Below are 23,508 nucleotides of genomic sequence, written 5' to 3'. Positions count from 1 at the left end.
GAAATGCTCTTCGAACACAACCCTAAAATTGCTTGAAGCAATCGTTGGCATTTGGTGCTTAGATGCAGAGTCTGAACCAGTTGGGTTTGCTGAGGCAGATCCCTTGGAGTGTTTCTTCGAGATGCCTAATTTCACCATTTTTTTAGTTGAAGAAACTTGCAAGAAAAACAGAGTGCAAGAAGATGAAGGACAACAACTTCGTTGTTCAAAATGCGTAAACCTTTCTTGGGGAATTTCGAGCGGTAATTGATTTTTCCCTCAGTGAATTTAGATAGAGAAAAAAAAATGTTTGGGTGTTTTCTTTGGTTAGGAGAGGGAATCTCAGCCACAGATTAAGAAAGGTTTAATTTATTTTTCGAGATTTACCAAAAGGGGTTAGTATTTAATAAAGTGTCAGACTAGAACATCACGTCTGAAGAACGTGTGGTGAAGGTGAGTTTAATTCGTTGGGTAAAAGGGAAGATGTAACGGATTGGACATTTTGGGGGTAATAGGAAGGGACAATTTAAAAGGGATTTGTTTATGGAAAATCGTTCTTTTTGTCATCATACCTAAAATAGGTCTTACACAAGGTTTATTCAAAAAGAATGGGACAGTGACACAAGGAATGGTTTTTTTTTGTTTTATTTAATGAAGGATCATTAAATAGTACACCATGATTCGAAAATTAATGAAATAGATGATAAATTAATAAATGTGATTGTGGATTGAGACTTCATTACAGATGGGTCATTTGTCATTGTGGATGGGCGGTTGGATGACTGTAGTAGAAGAACTGAGGAGAACACTTGAACATAGATTAGTAATATCAAACAATAAGGACAATTGAAGGATAAATATGATATATGGTTGTGGTACACAGGATATATCAAAACCATCTATCATAAGTAACTTCAGTTAGGACCGCAACACAGACCAATGATGGTCTGTGGTACCTATCAATTCAAAAAGAATTGTGGGTCCGGATTCATCATTCCTAACATTTGTAAGAAACTATTGAGTTTTGTAGAGTCAAGTGCCTTTGTGAATACATCAGCAATCTCTTCATGAGTATGGACAAAAATTAGTTCAATGTTACCTTTCAGGATGTGGTCTTTAATGAAGTGATACCATAGTTCAATATGCTTTGTCTTGGAGTGCTGAATTGGATTGTGAGAAATAGATATAGCACTTTCAGAGTCACAATAGATTGGTATTAGCAGCATTCTGTATCCGTAGTCTAATAGTTGTGTTTTCATCCATAATACTTGTAAAGAACAGCTGGCCGCGGCCACATATTCAGCTTCTGCGATAGACATTGATCCACAATTTTTTTTCTTGATGACCAGCTGGCGAGTCTTCCACCCATAAATTGACATCCACCGGAGGTGCTTTTACGATCTAGTCTACATCCCACATGATCTGCATCTATGAATGCTTGTAGGATGAATTCATTCCCTGTGGGGTACCATAAGCCAAGAGTCTTGCTACCCTTTAATTATCTTAGAATCTTCTTGGTTGCGGTCATGTGTGACATTTTTGGGTTAGCCTGGTACCTTGCGCATACACCTGTTGCAAAGACGATATCTGGTCGGCTTGCGGTGAGGTACATTAATGAGCCAATAATACCTCTATAAGTCTTGTGATCAACTGATTCGCCTGAGGGATCATCAGATATCTTATATCCAAAGGCCATGGGGACCTTAGCCGAAGAACAGTTGTCCATTGAATATTTATTTAACAGTTTAGAGGTGTATTTCTCCTGATGAATGAATATCCCTTGAGGGACTTGTTTCACTTGAAGTCCTAGAAAGAAGTTAATCTCTCTATTCATGGTCATTTGGAACTTGTTGGTCATGAGCTTAGCGAATTCATTCACCGTTTTTTGATCAGTTGATCTGAAGATGATATCATCCACATATATTTGCACATGCATAAGATGATCACCATTTGCTTTTCTAAATAAAGTGGGATCAATCACTCCTCTTTTGTATCTGGACGAGAAAAGAAATTCAGAGAGAGTCTCGTACCATGCTCCTAGGGCTTGTTTTAGACTGTAGACTGCTTTTTCAAGCTTGTAGCAGTTGTTTGGGAATTCAAGACTTTCAAAGCCTGGAGGTTGCTGAAGATAAACCTCCTCTTTTAACTCACCGTTGAGAAAAGCACTTTTCACATCGATTTGATGAACCTTGATGTTCTTGTGAGCTGCGTATGCTAAGAAGATTCGGATGGCTTCCATTCGTGCTACCGGAGCATACGTTTCATCATAGCCAATACCTTCAAGTTGATTATATCCCTTGGCAATTAGCCTTGCCTTGTTTCTAACGACCGCTCCAGATTCATCAAACTTATTCTTGTACACCCATCTAGTACCAACAATGGTGTGACCCTGCGGCTTCAGAACGAGGTGCCATACTTTGTTTCTTTTGAATTCTTCTAGCTCTTCTTGCATTGCGGATATCCAGTCTGGTTCTAGTAATTCTTCTTTGATTGTTCAGGGCTCGACCGAGGACAGAAACGTTGCGTAGTGACAGTGATCAGATATATCATTGGATGATCGAGTCTGGATACCTGCAGATAGGTTGCCAATGATTTGACCTGGTGGGTGGTCTTTCGTCCATACATATAGACGGGGTTGCAGATGATCCGCAGCTGTGGTAGAGGGAATGTCTTCAATATCAGACAACTCTGTGGTTGGAGAAGGTAGTTCCCCCTGGACTTGAGAACATCCTGTTGAATTGTCTTGAAATGGGAAGATGGGATCAGAGTTTTCTTGGGCATATGGTGAAGGTTCCCGCTGGATTGTGAACGGGAGTTCCCCTTGAACCTGCGAAGGTTCCCCCTGGATTTTGGGTGGGAGAGTGATAATCCTCGAATCTATTCTTGTGTCAATGTTTTGTATGTTTTCATCATCCGAGTCCGAAGAAACGTTTGATGGTTGAAAATCTTTACGGACAATGATTGGAGCTGCATCTTCTAGTACTGAATTATCTTGAACTGGGAAGATGGGATCAGAGTTTTCTTGGGCAGATGGTGAAGGTTCCCCATGGATTGCGGACAGGAGTTCCCCTTGAACATGCGAAGGTTCCTCCTAGATTGCAGGTGGGAGAGTGATAATCCTCGAATCTGTTCTTATGTCAATGTTCTCTATGTTTTCATCATCCGAGTCCGAAGAAACGTTTGATGGTTGAAAATCTCTACAGATAATGATTGGAGCTGCATCTTCTAGTATTGGAACCTCGATGGTTATTGTATGGTCCATAGTTGAGTTTTCCCCCTCAACCGGCAAGGTGGAAGTTTTTAGTGAAACCTCATCGAACAGTGTAGGACCAGATATGTCATCATGATGTTGTTGAGCTTCCAGGGACACAAGAACTTCGGATAACTTGGCTGTTTCTATAGGGTCGAAGAGATCGTCATAGTTTACTTCAATTAGATTTAGTGGAGCCGAAGAGGCAGGAATATCACTTTATAGGATTGTTGTAGTTTTTGTTGATGGAGCGGTGTTGCGGATGTGATAGTCATCAAATTTCACATTGAAGCTTTGAATTATCAGCCTCTTGAGTCTAATGAGAACTTTATAGCCAACCTTGTTAGTGGAGTAGCCAAGGAAGATGCCTTCATCAGACTTTGGTGCAAATTTGTTGAGTTGGTCTCTGTTGTTGATTACGAAACATCTACACCCAAATATATGGAAGAATCAGACATTTGGATTGTGGTTGTTAAGGCCGTCATACATTGTTTTTCTGAGACGTTTGCACACAATGCTTCGGTTCTGTACAAAACAAGTTGTGGCCACTGCTTTGGCCCAGAAGTTGAAGTTACAGTTGAATGGAGGTTTGTTGAATTGTTGATTTTTACGAAAAGAGGGAGGTGGTAGCCGGTTGAACTGTTTACTAACAAGAGCAATAGCCTTCTGAAATTCTTCTTCATCATCATACTCTGAGTCGGCTTCGTATGACTGTGGTGTAGTGTCATTCGAGGGAGAGTAGGATTGATTATGTGGAGCTTGTGCTATAAGAGCTACTGGTCCTCTGAAGTCAGCACAATCTTTGAGTACAGTGGATTCTTGTGCTTGTAGTTCCCTGTAGATCTTGTAGAGAGACAAGGATTTAATCTTTCTATCTCCTTGAACTATCATCTTAGAAGTAGTCCAATGTCTTCCCAAACCATTTTGAAATTGAAGGTTTGTTTCATGGTTACTGCGGATGGTTCCAACATTCAATAACTTGGTGACTATCAGATTGAACCTTTTGAAGGAGTCTTCTAACCTTTTGCCAGTATGAGCTTTGAAATTGTTGAATTCATTGAGTGCAGTTGTGAGCTTCTTATCTTGAGCTTGTTCTGAGCCTTCGTATAAATTCTTGAGAACTTCCCAGATCTCTTTTGCTGATTTGCAGTTTATGATAATGTCGAAGTTGTCAAGGGCAACTCCACAAGATATTTCATAAAAAGCAACAACATCATTTTCCATTTTATCGAGATCATGTTTGGTGGGATGGTTCATGACTGGTTGTCCTCCTCCTAGTCTGGCTGTGGCGCCATCAGTTTGAACTGGTGTAAGAACAAGGACATGTGGTCCTTCTTCTACGAATCGCCATACATCTCTACCAAGTCTCCTTAAGTATCTTTCCATTCCCTGAGACTAATGATGATATTCATTTGCCACCAATATTGGAGCTCGATTTGAACCACCAGCACTGTTGAAACATTCAGAGATAATGCTTGTGCCATTTTTCCTTGTTTTTTTTTTTGTTTTTAGAAATGAGCTTCAGTAGTATAGAGGGCCCTTTCAAAATTAGAGTTTTGATTTTCAAAAAGCAACCAATATGGCTCTGATACCAATTGTTGAGAGAAAAACTTGAGACACACTTGAACAAACGTTAGAAGAAGTATAGTTGCAGAATAGTTAATCTCAATGGATCGTGAAAGCTCAACAATAATAACAATTTAGAGTTAGATATTTAGAAAGTTAGGTGCGGAAATGTATGGAAATATAAATGACAGCAGGTGATATATCAAGTATACACATAAGTTCATTCATAACATATAATGCATTCAGACCAAGTTAGTAAGCGAGAAGAAACTTAGTGATTAAGTCAAGAATGACTTGCTCCGAAGAGAATTAATTTCAGTTATGTTCTAGTGAACTGTAAGAGTAAGGAGAGATTTAAGATGCCTAATTGAGAGATATAATTGATAGTCTGAAAGATGTATTAAATAAGAAATATTGAGCTATATATAGAGAGACCCAAGGATTACATTGGATCAATTCTCTAAGAGTAGCCACGCAAGGCATACTGGACAATAGAGAGTATTACAATAAAAGTAGATAAAGTTAAACAAATAAAGTAGAAGTGAAGTTGCGGCTGATGATGACTTCGGATGAGGTTGTTGATGAAGGTTTGACTGTGGATCCTTGAGAACTGCGGTAACTCAAGTTCAAGAGGGTTACTTTTATGATTCAACAGTCCTTGTGAGCTTTTTATAGAATAGGGAATTGTAAGAGAAACATCAACTAAAAAGGTTCTTTTTATTAAGGTTGTTTCATTTTTTCTTTTTATGGTGAAAACTTTGATTTTATTAGATTTGAGAAGATTAGGTTCAATTTTTTAATTTGAGAATTTGACGTTAGCAGACTTTCGGTTCTTTACTATGGGTTCAAACGTCGTATTCTTTTCGTTTTCCGGAAAGAGCTTTCCTTTTCCCATTCGATCATTCTGTGAGTAAGAGTAGGAATGAAAAAAATGAGACTTGGGAGCAGAATTAAGCTTTTGGTCATTGCTCTTACTTGGTTCAGAGTCGAAACTACTTTCCCTTCGATTCCTCTCATTGGTTGGTCTAGGACCGAAACTTCGGTTTCTCTCATCTTGAGGACCAAAACTTCTTTTTCGGTTGTCATCCGTCTGAGGACCGAAACTTCTCTTTTGGTTACTATGCCTTTGTGGACCGAAACTTAGTTTTCGGTTGTCTTGATTCTGGGTACCGAAACTCTTCTTTCGGTTGTTTTCATTATGTTGAGCGCGAGAAGCTGAGTTCGCTTTTGCTTCTTCCATTGACTTAAAGGTCTTTTTCATAGTGAACGTAATTAGGGTTTTAAGATCGCTAAAACTGTTTCCTTTCAGTGAGATTCTTCTTGTATCTCAAAATCCGTTGATGCTTTCTTTCTAACACCTGTTTTGGATTTTTGTGGATGTTGGCCTTTTTTATCGGTCTTTGAGCATGAGTTTCGCTGTTTTGCGAAGAGGTTTCGCTTGACTCCATGACTGGTTCGCCTGAAGGAGTTTTGGTACCACTTTTAGTTGGCACATCAAAGCGTGTAGGTTCATCAAATGGTTCTGCCACGTACCTACCTTTCACCCTCCATGATGTTTTCTGAGATAGACCTTCTGTTTCATTGGCGTTGTCAATCGGTGCTGACTAGAAAAACTCATCACAGCCATCAACATTATCTTCTTCTACTAAATCTGTTAGTTCGGTTGTATGTTCCTGAGTAACTCCTTTAACTATATAAACTTGATTTGGAGTTGTTTGGACCTTTTGATATACAACAGCCTTTTCCTTGAGGACTTTAGTCTTGTCTTTGGATAAACGAGCGAACTCAACAGAATTTTCAAAAATAAGATTTTTATTCGTTTCGTGTTCGCTCTTGACAAATTCGAAATATTCCACCTCATATTCTACATCTATTACACTCATATCATCATCCTTATTGAATTCAAAAGTGTTTTCAATATCAATTTTATTTTCTGAATTCAACTTGGCGTTCAAAGAGTCAAATTTCTGTATAGTTTCGGTTTTGATTTTTAATCTGTCATTTTCATCCAACAAATTTTTCAGCTTGTCCTTATGGTCTTTTGACTTTATGAAGGACTCTATTTTGTCAAGACCAATTTAGTAAGCAGGAGAGATATCATTAGAAGAAACAACGCTTTCATAGTTATATGCATCGACATCGATTTCATCCTCCTTTAACTCAAGGAAGGGTAAAATCATACGATGTATCTTCTTCCCTATATCACAATCAAGATGCAATTGAGTAATGTTGGAATATAATCGTTTATCAATCAAACAAAAAACATTTCGTTATTTTAAAAGCTTTAAATTATCTATTTTCAAATAAATTGTTTCATCCCTAGACCTAATCAACTCCTTCTCCTTTTGCTCTATCCACATACGCCTCTCCTCACTCTTCGATGATACCCTGCTGATTTGATCAGTTAGGTTAGAGTTTGTGACATGAGTTTGAGTTAAACCACTACTTATACTAGAAAATTTAGATTTTAATCCATTTAGTTGTTTTTCATAGTTTGTGATCGGGATTTGTAAAGAAGAAAGAATATATTGTACCTTCTTGATCAACTCATCGCATTCGTTGATCTGCGCACTGACAGGTTTCGCTGCAAAACACCTATCTTCTCGCTCTTTTGCTTCGTCTAGTCCCCCATTAGTGGTGTAGCCTCTCATTTGTGACACCCATGAGGTCACCATTAGACACTTCCCTACAACTTCCTCTTCTTTCACCAACAAAGCCCTGCCTTGAGTGGGATTTCTCACTTCTTCATCTTCAGAATCTGTGGACCAAACTTTAACATCGCTGAACTCATCGTCAATAGTATTTCCCTTCACAATAAAAGGATTCATAGTGTTATTAGATCCAACTTTCTTCTTCTTGATTTCCTCCAATCCTCGTATGAGGTTCGCTTCCTTGTCATCATCGTCATTCTTTTCAGACGTCTTTCTCAACATACAATCCTTGGCGATGTCATTTTTTCCTCCACAGTAGTGACAATTAAAACCTGAGTTACCACCAAGTTTTACTTCCTTCTTTGGTTCTTCGGTATGACAAACACCCTTCAGTTCCTCCTTCGCTTTCTAGGCACTGTAGCTTCCCTACCAGTTTCAGTTCTTAATAGCTGGGAACCTTCTTCTGATGAAATTCTTTGGATTTGACACCATTAAAGCATAATCTTCACTTGTTAGATCATATTCAGAAAGATCTAAATCTTCTTCTTCTTTAGAAACATTCTTTCCTTTGGAGATTAGAGCCAAGGACCCCATGCTAGAAACCGCATTCGTTTCTTTAGTCACTGCACTCCCATGTGACTTTAATATTCCCACCAGTTTTTCCAGAGAATAAGCCTTGAATTGTTCATGTGCCTTCATAGTAGACACCACAGCTATCCATTCAGGTCTAAGGCCATTCATGAATGTGACCTTCTGTTCAATGACTTTCCTTTCAATCCCATGCTTTATCATCTTACTAAGAAGATGATTAAAGTGATCGAAGGCTTGAATAAGCTTCTCTTCGGGCTTCTGCTTGAAGTCATAAAATTCTGAGAGCAACAGTGTTTGGATTGTATGCAAATGATTTTCATCCGTAGAATACAGTTCCTTCAACCTGTCCTATATTTCTTTCACCGTTGTGCATGAGGTTACTAACAGAAACGTGTCCGATTGTAAAGTGAACCTTATCATCCTTAAAGATTTGATGTTGCACTGAAACTTTTCCTTCTCATCTTGGGGTATGTCTTTCACATCATTAACGAGTTGATTGTACTTGTCACAACTAGCATTTTTGCTAGGAAATTCTACTCTCATGCAATCATTCACCTAGTGTAATAACTTTTACTCTAAAGGAATATCATGCTCCACTCTCATTCAAATATATCTCATATGTCTAAATAAGGGTTGGAAATGCTAGATATCCCGACTCAAGTTCATTATGGACTATGACTCTCTCATTGGACCTAATGGACCAATAAACCCTTAACTTAATTCTTTTAAGCTAAGAGTCTTAAGTTGGGCCTTATTTGAACTCATATTCATTAAGATATAGTATTTTGTGCTTTAATGGGCCTAGAATGACCCACACCTTTCTCATGGACCTATTGGGCCGAGAACTACCTTAAAGGCCCAATGGGCCGAAAATTTTCTTTATGGGCTTCATAATTTCGAACCAAAGAAAGGATTGAGCCAAGCTAATTCACCCCCATTCCTCCTAGCCCAAAATCTCGGCCCAAGATCAAATAAGACAAAAAAAAAGGGAAATATAATGAGAGTTGACTTAGGAGGTGCCACCTCCATAATGTCCAACATACATCCATACAAGGACCCCCATACTTCCAAGCATGTCACCTCACCATCTCTCTCTCCCTTCTCTCTCCATATTCTCGGCCAACCCTCTCACCACCTTCATTTTTCATTCAAAAACTCTCTTAAACACTCTCAAATACCTCTTCCCTCCTCCATCAAAAATCTCGAGTTGGTGTGTGCTTTCAAGAGGATTCTCCACCAAAAATCATCATCCTAGGTAAGTTTTTACTTATATCCATGGTTTAGCTTCTTGATTTCTTCAAAATCTCCTCTTAACCCTTTCCATTTCGTGAATCATACATCTTAGAGCCATCTAAGTTGTAAAGCTCCTCAAGAAGCTTGCTAGGGCCAAAAACCTCTTCACATCTTCATCAAAAACCGAAACCTTCAAACAAGGTGAGCTTCATACTCCGTATTTTTCTGTTTTATAAGTTTTGTGGGAGGGGAATACAAGTGAAAGTGTAGATCTATATGTGTTTTGTATGCCTTGTATGATTTCTATGCTTATATATGTGTATTTGTGTGTTTATGATGTTGGATCTAGCCATAAACCCCTAAAAATCGAGATATACTTTATGTTAAATGATACTAGCATCAAATATATTTCTACATACAAAGTGTTTCAAGGAAAATAGCTAAATGGCCTAATAACATCTTCTTTGGGCTAAAAACTCAATTTTTGGACATAAAATGTTAAAAATATAAAGTTAAAGGGCCCAAAATGAAATATTTCGAATTCTGATAGGTGAGATGATTCAAAACAGTTTCCATAATGTATTTTCTGAATATATACTCTTTTGGAGGATTAAAAACATAATTTTCAAGTTTAATGGGCTAAAAACAACATTTTCGGCCCAATAGGGCCCAATATGCGAAATTTCCCAAACTTGAGGGGCTGAACCTTATTTTTCTGCAAAAGAGTGGGTTATTAGTGTCCTAAATACTTTTCAAAGGTCAAAAATGCTTTCCATAGTTAGAAAGGACCAAAGTTGCAAAAATTTTCCAATTTGGGCCAAAAGTGTAAAATTTCAAAATAAAGGGCTACAACCGAGAAAAATTGTATTTTCAGGGTCTAAAACTGTTTTCAATTAAAAAGGTGCTGAAAAATATCAATTTCATTAAGTTTTGATGTTAAAATGCCAAGAAAAATGGTTTAAGGACTAAACCGGAAATTAATTTACTTAAAGGGGTGAAAAAGTAAATTTTACAAACAATGAGGGGCTGAAAACAGAAAACTTTCAAGGCTAATTCAATACATACAATTTGATCAAATGATGGCACCGCGACTATCGACGAAATACAATACACTACAATACCAAAAATCGTTGTGAAACGAATTGGTTCGGTCTCGAACCAATGAAAATCCAAAACTACTAACACTACGACGCTCAATACACACATGGAACTCTCGGAACTCTATACACTCGTGGAACTACTCTATACGTCGACGTACCCTCCTTAGGCCCAAAAGTTTCAAATCATGCTTGTTTGGCCTAGCTAGCCCGATGACATGATCTTTAGGCCCAAAGGATACTTGCTTACATGTAGTTGGGTCCAATACGACTTAACCTCGTGTAAAAGGACTTTCAATGGCAAACGTGCTGCTGGTCCCCTAGGGTCCTTCGGTACTGCTAGTAGAGTCGGGAACTCACGATTGCGAGTTGGGCTTCGGGCCCTTCGCATTCGCAATGGTCTTGAACGACGTAGGGAAATACCGAGGGTTTCGCACCTTCTCCTTTTCCCTTCGGTCGTGGGACTACACAGGTCCGGGAGGGTTGGGTTATGTGAATAAGTGCGAGCGACGCCTAATCGATTGTATGGTTGTCAACTGGACGTTTTCATTAACGTATGTTACAACAATTCACAACCCACTGTACACCCAATGCCTCCGGAGCTCAACGAATACACCGGTCGTAACGAAATAACAACACGTGAACTAATTTAAAGCAAAATATTAGGAAAACGTCGGGTTTTCCTAGGGTTTTCAACTATTACCCCTATGAACTACATAACAAGTTTTACAAATTGCACGCTTACATATATAGAAAACAAACAAGCATACTTATGGATCTTCACACCTTTTTGACTATACTATTTTCAGAAAATATCGGATTTTCTGGTGGTTTCCAAACAATACAAAACATTGGATTTCAAACACTACTATGAACTCACCAACATTTCATATGTTGACGTTTTTCAAAATACTTGTATTCTCAGGTAACAGATAAAGTGAAGGATGAATTGTACCCTATGACGTTCTGCTGTTGTTTAATTAGTATCGAACAATTACTTTTGGGAATGTAATGTTTTGAGACAATGTAATGAATGTAAACACTATCAGTTGTAATATTCAAATGTTGGTGATGAATGATGTTATGTTTCATGTATATTCATTGTGATGGTATTCAATTGAGTCACAACAACCCCCGGACGTTTCCGCCGTCTGGTTCGGGGGTGTGACAGGTTGGTATCAGAGCTTTGTTTATAGTGAACTAGCATGTCTAGCCACACATTGATATGCAACTATAAACCAAAAGAGGGACTAACATAACTCTGAACAAAACAAGTAAATAAAACACCCTTGCTTGCATTAGGAACGAGAACCTAACACCGAACCAAACAAGATAATGCTAGTATCTCGGTTAATTCAGGACTGTTCTTAGTTGTATCAAGGAGCGGATGTAGCCTGATCAACTACATTCTCTCCAAGGTACAACCATCACATGTCGTGAAGAAATCGTGATAACTAGGAACCTAAAATTATACCCCTTAATCTCCAAGAAGGGAACCTCAACTGAATCTATGCAAAAGTCGTAGAGCTATAGGAGTAATTGGTATGCTACTTGCTTCTAGTATTCATAGCCCTACTTGCCATACGCTATGGACGAGTATCATTAGCCAGGAAACCCTATCTCCCTAGTCAAGGAATAGTAGGATGGCTAGACCCAGAGGAAGAACCACAGGAGGAACACGAAGTAGAACTCGCAGGTGAACCCGCCAAGTCAATAAGTGAACCCCGAAAAGGAAGAGCCAGAGGGCAATGATGGTGATGACTCGGATGTAGAATCCCATAACATCAAAAAGCCAGAGTACTGACACATCGTGTGGGCCCCGGTAACCCCATGCCCCTCGGACACACAATATTTGGAGATAGAGTCACCAGTAGGGAATACGACCACACTACAGTAGGAACTGAGTTCTCTTAAATCTTGGTCACAGAGGACCAGCTGACCGGGCCCTCCCAGTCATGGTCCAGGGCACCTGAGGTAGGGATAGCCAAGCTCAGGATACCCCCTAACCGAACCAAACAAATGTGGTTTGCTATTGAGAAAGATGAGAGGCAAACATAGGAGGTGAATAGAGACTCTCGAGCGAGACTGTTAGTGTGGAAGTACGATTACAAGCCACCGAACAACAAGTAGCTTGTCTCCGAGGTGCATTCACTTCATCAGCACCACCACCAGACACTTCTTGCCACAATTAGGAGCAACCTTTTCTTTTTCCCCTACTATTTGACATGACTCTCTTTCGCGTACTAAGATGGTACTTACCACTGGAACAATTATGTGATACCTTTATTTCATATTACTACGTAGACTCAATTATATGCTCAAGCGAACTCTCAAAACCACTAGAAACTTAAGGATCTCGAAACTGGAACAACCTATATACTCTAAGGATAGACGTAACGATCGTGCCAAATCTGTAATTATGTACTACCGCAAATACATCATAGGGATGTAGATGGAAGCAGTGAGAATTATACAACAAGATACAAGATTTATAGAGTACAACCAATAATGACGATCATTACTTACGATCTGAATTATCGACGTGCAGCAGGCAAATGCCATCCCGCAAGAATAACAAGCGCACCCGCGAGACACCACTCCTGCAGATGGACTCTGCTACATTTCAAGCTGCTGTAATGGCAGCAGTAACCGCTGCTATGGCACAGATCAATGCAAACAACCCTAATGGAGGCGGGAATAGCATTGACAACTCCAGCCAAAGGAACAAACATGGAAACCAACAAGTGACAACCTGTCAAGGAACTCCAAGCCCCAAGCTTAAGAGCAGGAAGCTGAGGTCTGGAGGTAAGAGGAAGGGACAACACACTCAAGGGTTCTCAAGGGAGCAACATGTTGCTGCTGTTCATGCGACCATGACCCCTATTACACCAGCAACCAGGAGACCATATGCTGGAAACCTTCCAAAATGCAACCAGTGCAAATTCCATCATAATGGAGCCTGCAGGGAGATGCATTGTAACAAATGCAACCGAAAGAATCACATCGCCAAATTTTGTAGAACTTATCCATGCCAGAATCGTCAGCCAAATGAAAACGATAACAATCGCAACAACCCTAACAACAACACCAATGATGAGACCAGTCGCACCTCCTATAGGTGTGGAGGAACTGGTCACATCAGGCGCAATTGCCCCAGGGATAACAATCGAGGAGCAGGAGGATCAGAAATGGTCCTGACCTTGGGTTAAGGCAAAACAGATCAAGACCCGACAGTTGTTACTGGTATGTTCCCATTTAACAACTCTTTCGCTTACCTCTTATTCAATAGTAAATCCGAGTGAAGTTTCGATTAGTATCAAATTCAAACACTTACTAAAACAACATCCCCAAAGCTAAGCTAAGCCTTTTCAATGGGCATGGCCAATGGGGAAAAACCGATTTAACCTAGGGCACTTATGTGGAGTACACCTTAACACTAGACAACCATTCATTACAAATAGGTTTCATGTCGGTAAATATTAGGAGTTTTAAATGTGATAATCGTCATGGTTGGGTTAAGCCCCCACCGTGCTGATACTATGTGTCGTGAGAAGGCCGTTTTCCTTCACCTTCCTAATCATGAAAACTCTAATAATCCATGGTGATAAACCTAGCGCCAATCTTCTCCTTATCTCGTGCATCAAGTCACAGAAGTGCCTGCACCAGAAGGACTACGTTTTCCTCACTCATGTTGTGGAAAAGACCAAAGAAGGGGTAGGCATACAAGGTATTCCAGTAGCATGTGATTTTTTTTCTTCTTTTCCAAATGTTTTTCCCAAGGAACTTTCGGGAATATCCCAGAGAGACAGGTCGAATTTCGAATCAACCTCGTATCGGGAACCACATCAATTGCCAATTCACCCCAAAGGTTGACTCCCGCCGAAAATTCATAAAGTTATCCAGTCAACTGAGTAGAATTGTTGCGCAAAGGATTCATTAGACCAAGCTTCTCACCCTAGGGAGCTCCGGTCTTGTTCTTCAAGAAGACAGATCATTCCGAAGGTACATCGATTTTGGGAAATTGAGTAATCTCCCTATTAAAAATTGATACCCACTTCCACGGACTGATGATCTATTTGGCTAGCTCCAAGGAGCTCGTTACTTCTTTAAAATAGATCTAAGAATCGGTTATCATCAACTTCGAGTCCGAGAAGGCGACATTTCAAGAACTGTCTTCCGAACTCGTCACGACCATTTCAAATTCATTGTGATACCCTTCAGTCTAACGAATGCTCCCACGGTATTCATGGACCCTACAAACCGAGTTTTCCCAACCATTCCTAGTCGTCCTTTTCATTATTTTCATCAATAGCATACTCATCTACTCTCGAGGCAAGGACAAAACACTGTCAACATCCACGACCAGCCTTGAAAGCATCAAAGCTGGAGAATATCGCAATGAAACACTACAGGGATGGATAAAAACCCTCGAAGTCAAAAGACAAAGCTTATTATTATAAGAGTTGAGTTGGGCGCTATCCGGGTGATCGTCGATAGGTTAACCCAATCTGCCCATTTCTTGCCAATACAGATCATGAGACTTCATGAAGTATCAGTAACTACCATCTCGGACCGAGATAACCTGATTACATCAAGACTTTGACAGTCATTCCAGAAGGCTATGGGAACATAGCTAAATATGAGCATTGTTGGCTACTCTCAACCGCTAGCCAAAGCGAACGAACTATTCAACCACTCAAATTCATGCTATAAGTCTAGGTGCTCGAATTCAGCAAGTCATGGGATACCTGATTGCCCGTGATTGGATTCCCCTACAATAACAGTTATCGCACGAGCGTCAAGATTGCTCGTTTCGAAACTCTTTATAGTCATAAATGCATATCACTCGCCAGTACTCTCATGAGAGCAGAAACCATTTGTGAAACAACAGAGAAGATAATCCAAATCAAAGCTTGACTTCAAGCATCGCGAGACCGACAGTAGAGCTATTCCGACAAGCGGCGTAAGCCATTAGGATGTCAGGTCAGGGATCGCGTGCTATTAAAGGAATCTCCTTGGAAAGGAATGATTCGCTTTAGGAAACGAGAAAACCAAACCCACGATACGCTGGACTGTTCGAGATTCTTACTCGGATTGGTCCAAAGACATATAGGCTGTAACTGCCTGTAGAGCTCAACAACGTGAACCCTGTGTTCTGTGTCTTGAATCTGAAAAGTGCCTATCAGGCAAAACTCTTACCATACCTTTATAAGGGATCGAAATAAACAAGAATCTCATGTTCGTCAAAGAACTAGTCGAGGTGTTTGAGATAGGGAAGTAGAGCATATAAAGCAAAGCCACATTTTCATTGTGAAGGTTCGGTGGAACGCTACGCGTGGACCGAAATTCACAAGGGAACCGCGAAGACCAGAGGAAGTACCTACTCTCTCCTTCATGAACCTACCCTTCGAAAGAATTTCGGGACGAAATTCCCTCTAACGGGGGGATGATGTCACAACTAGCATTTTTGCTAGGAAATTCTACTCTCATGCAATCATTCACCTAGTGTAATAACTTTTACTCTAAAGGAATATCATGCTCCACTCTCATTCAAATATATCTCATATGTCTAAATAAGGGTTGGAAATGCTAGATATCCCGACTCAAGTTCATTATGGACTATGATTCTCTCATTGGACCTAATGGACCAATAAACCCTTAACTTAATTCTTTTAAGCTAAAAGTCTTAAGTTGGGCCTTATTTGAACTCACATTCATTAAGATATAGTATTTTGTGCCTTAATGGGCCTAGAATGACCCACACCTTTCTCATGGACCTATTGGGCCGACAACTACCTTAAAGGCCCAATGGGCCGAAAATTTTCTTTATGGGCTTCATAATTTCGAACCAAAGAAAGGATTGAGCCAAGCTAATTCACCCCCCATTCCTCCTAGCCCAAAATCTCGGCCCAAGATCAAATAAGACAAAAAAAAAGGGAAATATAATGAGAGTTGACTTAGGAGGTGCCACCTCCATAATGTCCAACATACATCCATGCAAGGACCCCCATACTTCCAAGCATGTCACCTCACCATCTCTCTCTCCCTTCTCTCTCCATATTCTCGGCCAACCTCTCACCACCTTCATTTTTCATTCAAAAACTCTCTTAAACACTCTCAAATAACTCTTCCCTCATCCTTCAAAAATCTCGAGTTGGTGTGTGCTTTCAAGAGGATTCTCCACCAAAAATCATCATCCTAGGTAAGTTTTTACTTATATCCATGGTTTAGCTTGTTGATTTCTTCAAAATCTCCTCTTAACCCTTTCCATTTCGTGAATCATACATCTTAGAGCCATCTAAGTTGTAAAGCTCCTCAAGAAGCTTGCTAGGGCCATAAACCTCTTCACATCTTCATCAAAAACCGAAACCTTCAAACAAGGTGAGCTTCATACTCCCTATTTTTCTGTTTTATAAGTTTTGTGGGAGGGGAATACAAGTGAAAGTGTAGATCTATATGTGTTTTGTATGCCTTGTATGATTTCTATGCTTATATATGTGTATTTGTGTGTTTATGAGGTTGGATCTAGCCATAAACCCCTAAAAATCGAGATATACTTTATGTTAAATGATACTAGCATCAAATATATTTCTACATACAAAGTGTTTCAAGGAAAATAGCTAAATGGCCTAATAACATCTTCTTTGGGCTAAAAACTCAATTTTTGGACATAAAATGTTAAAAATATAAAGTTAAAGGGCCCAAAATGAAATATTTCGAATTCTGATAGGTGAGATGATTCAAAACAGTTTCCATAATGTATTTTCTGAATATATACTCTTTTGGAGGATTAAAAACATAATTTTCAAGTTTAATGGGCTAAAAACAACATTTTCGGCCCAATAGGGCCCAATATGCGAAATTTCCCAAACTTGAGGGGCTGAACCTTATTTTTCTGCAAAAGAGTGGGTTATTAGTGTCCTAAATACTTTTCAAAGGTCAAAAATGCTTTCCATAGTTAGAAAGGACCAAGGTTGCAAAAATTTTCCAATTTGGGCCAAAAGTGTAAAATTTCGAAATAAAGGGCTACAACCGAGAAAAATTGTATTTTCAGGGTCTAAAACTGTTTTCAATTAAAAAGGTGCTGAAAAATATCAATTTCATTAAGTTATGATGTTAAAATGCCAAGAAAAATGGTTTAAGGACTAAACCGGAAATTAATTTACTTAAAGGGGTGAAAAAGTAAATTTTACAAACAATGAGGGGCTGAAAACAGAAAACTTTCAAGGCTAATTCAATACATACAATTTGATCAAATGATGGCACCGCGACTATCGACGAAATACAATACACTACAATACCAAAAATCGTTGTGAAACGAATTGGTTCGGTCTCGAACCAATGAAAATCCAAAACTACTAACACTACGACGCTCAATACACACATGGAACTCTCGGAACTCTATACACTCGTGGAACTACTCTATACGTTGACGTACCCTCCTTAGGCCCAAAAGTTTCAAATCATGCTTGTTTGGCCTAGCTAGCCCGATGACATGATCTTTAGGCCCAAAGGATACTTGCTTACATGTAGTTGGGTCCAATACGACTTAACCTCGTGTAAAAGGACTTTCAATGGCAAACGTGCTGCTGGTCCCCTAGGGTCCTTCGGTACTGCTAGTAGAGTCGGGAACTCACGATTGCGAGTTGGGCTTCGAGCCCTTCGCATTCGCAATGGTCTTGAACGACGTAGGGAAATACCGAGGGTTTCGCACCTTCTCCTTTTCCCTTCGGTCGTGGGACTACACAGGTCCGGGAGGGTTGGGTTATGTGAATAAGTGCGAGCGACGCCTAATCGCTTGTATGGTTGTCAACTGGACGTTTTCATTAACGTATGTTACAACAATTCACAACCCACTGTACACCCAATGCCTCCGGAGCTCAACGAATACACCGGTCGTAACGAAATAACAACACGTGAACTAATTTAAAGCAAAATATTAGGAAAACGTCGGGTTTTCCTAGGGTTTTCAACTATTACCCCTATGAACTACATAACAAGTTTTACAAATTGCACGCTTATATCTATAGAAAACAAACAAGCATACTTATGGATCTTCACACCTTTTTGACTATACTATTTTCAGAAAATATCGGATTTTCTGGTGGTTTCCAAACAATACAAAACATTGGATTTCAAACACTACTTATGAGCTCACCAACATTTCATATGTTGACGTTTTTCAAAATACTTGTATTCTCAGGTAACATATAAAGTGAAGGATGAATTGTACCCTATGACGTTCTGCTGTTGTTTAATTAGTATCGAACAATTACTTTTGGGAATGTAATGTTTTGAGACAATGTAATGAATGTAAACACTATCAGTTGTAATATTCAAATGTTGGTGATGAATGATGTTATGTTTCATGTATATTCATTGTGATGGTATTCAATTGAGTCACAACAACCCCCGGACGTTTCCGCCGTCTGGTTCGGGGGTGTGACAGTACTCCTTTTGAGTTTTAACAATTCTTGAAGTGCTTGAGTGAACGAATGGACCTACAGTAATCGCCTCCTAGATCAAGTATCCATTTCTTCTGAACCAATCACGTAGTCTTCAAAGTGATGCGTCCAGACCTCATAATCTTGAGTGTATAATATAGGAATCCTTTTCGTCGATCCTAGACTGTTGGATATATTGATTGGGTTTGTCTGAGATTCTTCCATGGACATGACGATGTTTGTTCAAAAACCTGTTTAAGATCAGACTTGTAAATAACGTTAGGGTAAGATCGACTATTAAAGAACTCCATCAATAGCAGATGACAGCTCTAACAATATCGATCAAAGCGGGAAAACCCTAAGATATTCTTCAACAGAAGAAATGTGTATGAATTACACAGTCTCCTGCTCTAATACCAATTTATGAGTTGAAAACTCTTAGATCGATTAGATCTTCAACAGGTTAATCAATAAAAACAAACAAACCAACACAAAGAACACAAGATGGAATCAAAGTATAGCTTAATGATTCAAAAATAGTCACGCCGCAGCAGAGCTCGATGAAGAACTTCCACTGTAGAAGAAAACTAGGGTTTGTAGTACAATAATAAGAATAATAAATGAAAGCGATAATTACCAAGGATGCATGCATGCACCTTAAATACTAAAACCCTAATAAAAAAGAACACGATTGGACAGGCCCAAACCGGTAACAAAACTGGGATAAGGAGTGAGCCACAGACGCAACACTTCGGGTCCCAACAAACGGACTCGGCGAGTCCAGGGCAATCTCCCAACTTATGAAGAAGGACTCGGCGAGTTCACGAGGAACTTGGTGAGTCATAAACTAAACATCTTCTTATGGATGAAGATGAACTCGGCGAATCGGTTGAAGATTGCCCGATGTGTTGTTGAGGGCGAACTCGTCAAGCGTTTGTTAGAATCGACGGGTAGGGACGGGATTATGACACTCTGGTGGATATGGGGAATCGACGAGTTGGCGGGTCAACTCGGATAGTCGAGTCAACCAAATGTTGACTTTGACCAAAAGTTGACTTTGACCATGGGTATGTTATATGTGATAGTGGTGGTAGGGGGAGAATAGTCCCTAAGTTCAGTTGTTAGGACCGACGCGTAGGTCGGGCACCCCAGAATTGTCTGGTAGTATGTTTATGCTATGTATTATGTGATAGTAGTAGTAGGTGGTGAAATAGACCTCGTATGTTGGACGTAAGGACCGACGGGTAAGTTAAGTACCACATAATGGATTGACCTAGGTAGGTCAGGCGCCCCAGAATTACCTGACAGTATATGTGTGTTATATTATTACGTGGTAGTGGTAGGGGTGAAATAGTCCCCGTTGGTCGGGCAAAATAGACCGACGGGTAAGTGAAGCACCCCAGAATGGCTTGACCTGGGTAAGTCAAGCACCCCAGAATGTCTTTACCTAGGTAGTCAGGCACCCCAGAATTGTCTGAAAGTATGTTATTGTATGGTGTGTGGTATGGTGGGGGGAACTCACTAAGATTTGTGCTTATAGTTTTCAGTTTTGTTTTAGGTACCTCTTCAGCGAAGGGGAAAGAACCGGCATGGTAGCGGTACATCACACACACATGATTTTCGCACTATGAGATTTCTTGCGATTATACTTTGATTTTTATTACTATTGATGATATGGTTTTCACACATGTTGTTACAGTTTTATAAATTGATTTGACATTGGTAATCTTTTTAGTAAACTATTCTATGAGTTACTTAGTTAAAAATGAAATTTCTGGCCTTGAAAATTGGGATGTTACAAGTTGGTATCAGAGCCTTGGTTTGAGGGATTCGGGCACACTCTCGGATGTGTTTGAACTCAAACTAAGGACTTGGTATGAAATTCTCAAAAGTAAAATCATTTTTATGAAAAGAAGTTTGAAAAGAGAAAAGAACTTGAAAAAGAACAAGATGTGTGATGTGCGCGACCGGCCGAGCTCAAGTAAGTTTTCCCCAAGATACCCATACATGTTATGTTATGATATGATATGGTTATGAGAACTGCATGCTAGATTAGGGCTAAGGATCTAGGAAAGGATGTCTTATATTCTTATTGCCTATGTGTGAGAACTACACTCTAGATTAGGGCTAAGGATCTGGGAAGATGCCTGATATGCCTGCTATATGTGTTTTTGAGCTGCAAGACGTTACTGATTAGTCAGTTATATGATAGCTTGGATAGAGTATGTCTAATTGGGTTACTCAATGCCCGAATGCTGTTGCTTTGTGCTACTAGGAGTTCTAACCACCTTTAGTTAACTAATGAATGAATACATCACATTACATATTGCGAGGATTGAATAATTTCAGAAGGTTAGGTTTAGCCCTATTTTGCAGTTCTTGTCTGAGTCCAACCATTGTAGGGTAGGACCTCTCATTCGAAGAATTATCTGGTCTTAGCAATATGTAATGGTATTCATGAGATAGTTAGGTAAGGGTGGCGGGAACTCCTTACACAGCTGATGGCGGCGAGTGCATTGGAGAGTTACCCTAGGGTAAGCCTAGGATGAGATTGGAAAGAATGCAACAGTAGTAGAAAGGACATGGTGAAGTCGAAGCAATCCTTGAGGAAAGTACGAATAGATGTAGAAGGTAGTATGGACCCGTACTACTAAAAGCAGAGGATCTGTACTCGAATCAAGGAGGGTCGAGATAGAACCAGGAAACTTGTAGAGTGTATGATACCTCCCAAGGTTTATGTATGATACTGACGGTTATATGTTATGTTTCAGAATGGTGATGATCACACGTCATGGAGTAGGAGGTTCAGGGTCAGGATCCGGTTCAGAATCAGGTTCGGGAGCAGGTACCGAGCCAGTTCATTACTTCTGAGATCACAAGAGGTTTCCTTGACTCGACCCCGGTGATTTTTTGGGTCGATCAAGGAAGGGATCATTGAGTTGATGGAGGATCTCTTCCGAGCATTCAGGAGTGATATGACATTCATCCAGGAAGGATCGCGCACATTGTCCTTCAAGGACTTCAGGAGCAGTGGTGCATCGGATTTCCATGGGGATAAGGACCCCATCACAGCCAAGAGATGGATTGTAGACATTGAGTCTGCACAATTGACGAGCTTCCGCCGTGAGGGGTCGAAGCTGCGGTATGCTGCAGGGTGTTTGAGAGACCGGGCCACTGAATGGTGGGAGTCAGTTGGTGACTCATTGGGAGCCTCGGCGATTGAGGCTATGACTTGGTCAGACTTTTTGACCAAGCTCGAGTCTGAGTTTGCGCCAGCTGTAGAGCTTCAGCAGCTGGCCAAGGTGTTTCTTGATATGAGGCGGATAACAGAGTTAGTGACGGAGATTACCGCCAGGTTCCGGGAGAGGGCATTCTTGGTGCCCCAATATGCGTGAGACGAGGAGATGCGGAAAACCCGCAATCATGATATGTTGAGGGCAGACATCCGAGAGCATGTCAACTTCTCATCATGCCAGACTCTGGATTCCATGATTGCCAGGGCGAGGGAGGGGGAGATTGACGTAGAGCACATCAGGAAGAGGAAGGCAGAGGAGGGATCGATGACTGGGGCTTCGGGGAAGAAGCCTAAGGGAGCAGACATTGGCCGAGGGGCCATTTAGGACAGGGTCACTCCAGGAAGTGCGGCAGGGCACATGAGGGAGCTTGTAGGTTGGGAGTGTCTAGCTGCTACAAGTGTGGCAAGACGGGGCAATTCAGCAGGGATTGTACCCCCCCCCCCCCCCCCCCCCGCGCCCACTTTTCAGGCATCGGAGTTGCTGTGTTTCCACTGCAACCATCGAGGCCATAAAAAGGCCAATTGCCCTCAGTTGACAACAGCAGCGCCAGTGAAAGGGCCAGCTCCAGCGACCATGTGGATGACCGATGGTCGGCAGGGCAAGACAGAGGCTCCAGTGGTGAGGAGTAGGGCCTTCTAGTTGAGTACCGAGGAGGCACGCGCCGCACCTGATGTGGTGACGGGTATGATATCTTCTCCCTAGCTTTTATTTTATGTTGCTTATGATATTGATGTGCCATATGATATGCCTTGTTTAGGATCGTTCCATAAGAATGGTATCCCAGTTTAGGTGTTGTTTGATTCAGGGGCTACCTGATCGTTTGTCTCTCTTGCGCTTAGCAAGAAGTTCCCTGAGCATGTTGGATTGCCCTCTAGAGGTCGAGAGTACGTACGATCGATCAGTGCGAGCATCATAGGTTTTCAGGGACTATATTTTGAGGATTTTCGAGGAGCGTTATTTGGTGGACTTGGTTCCCTTTCCGCTGTGTAGGAACAAGGTGATTATAGGCATGGATTGGTTGAGCCCCAACATGACAGTGATCAACTGTGTGCAGCAGTTGGTTCGGATCAGGGCCCCGAGTGGGGGAGAGCGGGTTATTCGGGGTGAGAGGCCGCAACGCGGACCAGCACTATGTTCAGTAGCGAGGGCTAGGCGCTATCTTCAGCAGGGTTGTGTTGGGTATGTCGCCTATGTTATGGATACCCGAGAGACGAGTAAGACGACGGTGACAGATGTTCCGATGGTGCGAGATTACGCAGATGTATTCCCAGAGGAGCTGCCTGGGATACCTCAGGAGTGACATGTGGAGTTCAGGATCGACCTAGTCCCTAGTGCGGCTCTAATAGCCAAGGCACCATATCGGTTGGCTCCTCCCAAGATGTAGGAGTTGTCTACGCAGCT

This window comes from Lactuca sativa, chromosome 4 (genome assembly GCF_002870075.4).
Source record: "Lactuca sativa cultivar Salinas chromosome 4, Lsat_Salinas_v11, whole genome shotgun sequence".
Taxonomy (NCBI): Eukaryota; Viridiplantae; Streptophyta; class Magnoliopsida; order Asterales; family Asteraceae; genus Lactuca; species Lactuca sativa.
This window is presented reverse-complemented; position numbering follows the sequence as displayed.